A 1971-nucleotide genomic window follows, 5' to 3' on the forward strand; every position below is an offset into this window, starting at 1 on the left:
GATTTAAAGCTGTATATTTAATCGGGTAATTATAAGCGTACAGTAGTAAAGCTAAACTACTCAAAATATTTGTGGACAGGTAATCTATTACATTGGCGAATGTCAAAATGTATTACATACTATATTTCCTGGTGCAGATGTACTTTAAGGTGTAGGAAAAAAAAATGAAAACATGCTGTCACTGACATATATGATTTATAGGTCGCAATAAAGGATATAGACAATACAAGCCACGGTACGTAGAGTAAATCCATCAAAGTGTATACCGACTTCTTTTATTTCCTTAAGATCATCTGAAATAAAAAGGATAAGCTGAAGCTCTCAAAATATAGCTAGAAATCGTATGAAGAAATGTTAATCTATTTATTTATGTATTCATTTATCTATTTATTTATTTGCATGCTGAAAATGTGCATAAAAAAGACGAAATAAAACGTGTTTGTATTTCGATCTTACTGGCCGATTTTTTTTCTTATTACTCCAATTATTTGAAGTAAATGAGAAAAATTCTGATGTTGTTAATAAATCTACAAAATTTTCGTCTAGAAAATGCCAATCAAATGCAACCTACATTTCTTGGAAAAACTTTAATTGCTTTCAAATGACAATGCATTCGAATGACATAAGTGCAATACTAGTAGTGCAAAGAAGTAAACAAGCTATTCCTCGAACAATTCTATGTAAGTGATGTTTGTGTCACATTATGATAAAAAAAAACAAAGAAAGCTGTAATAGGCAAATATAAATAGTAAAATAACTAGAAAAAGAAATAAACGAAAGCTACTAATAAGATTTTGATATTATGCTAATGAATAGAAAAAATAAAAGAGAGGAGAAAGAGTCTCAAATATTAGGGTCAAAGTTTGAAAAACAAACAGTGCAACCGATTTTATTCTGTGTCTAATAATTTTCAATGCACGTTTCTATCAGCAATCTATCAGGATTACCAGCTTGCCATAATAATCTAAAAATACAAGTACAAAAATACAAATATAAATATACAAAAACAAGCGTAAAGCAAACCAGAAAAGTTCCTTGTGTCTTTTCTCTCCTATGTATGATCCTTAAAATCTATCCATTGCTGTCAACTTCACTATTTTACTGGAAACCTCTAAAACAACTTTCCAAACATCTTCTAAAGGTCAGGTTTTAAATGAACTTTTTCCGGACAGAAAACTTTGTTTATGTTGCGGGATAGTGGAAAAAAATTGATTCCAATGGTCATTTAAAAGAAAAAAAAACGTAAATACAAAACAGATAAAGTGAAAATTGACGTGACAATAACAATTCCTTGAACTTTCCTTGTAATATCTAACCACTGTGTAGTGTTACTGGAAGTGGTAGAAATTCTCCCCGTGGAACACTGACGTCTCCCATGTACATGCATGTAAATATTAAACGTATGTAGAATGAAAGAAAGAAAATAGATATGATTCAGGATCGAAAATCATCTCTTCTTTCTTACTGACTCTTTCAAATCTCGTTTAAAACGCTTCAAACTACGTAAATAAGGAAAGAAGGAGACTAAGGTGCTTTTTGATCTCTCCAGAAAACTACCATCATTATAATGTAGGCTCAAGCGCACAACTAGTTTTCTAGGATAAACAATGTGAACCATTGGAGCCGATGAACATGGTGTATGGTTAGTTATGGCACAAGAAGTCTCTATTCTTCCAAAATTCTAATTAAATTTTATGACACTTAATAGTAAAATCCTGAAATGTAAATCATAAAGTCATTTTCCTAACCCCCTTTGAGACGTTTCAATAAATTTAAAACATCAAAGCGGTTAAACGAAATAAGTTCTTGTTTTTTTTTTTCTCTTTTATTCCTTCAAAAAAAAAATAAGAGCGATAGCATCAACAAAAATGACCATGAAAAAAGGTTTTAATTACAACTAAAAGTATTTCTTGAATAAAAACCTGTGAACTACGACAAATATTGATCCTTTTTTTGCCCTACTTTTCCACA

This window comes from Necator americanus, chromosome X, assembly GCF_031761385.1.
Source record: "Necator americanus strain Aroian chromosome X, whole genome shotgun sequence".
Lineage (NCBI taxonomy): Eukaryota > Metazoa > Nematoda > Chromadorea > Rhabditida > Ancylostomatidae > Necator > Necator americanus.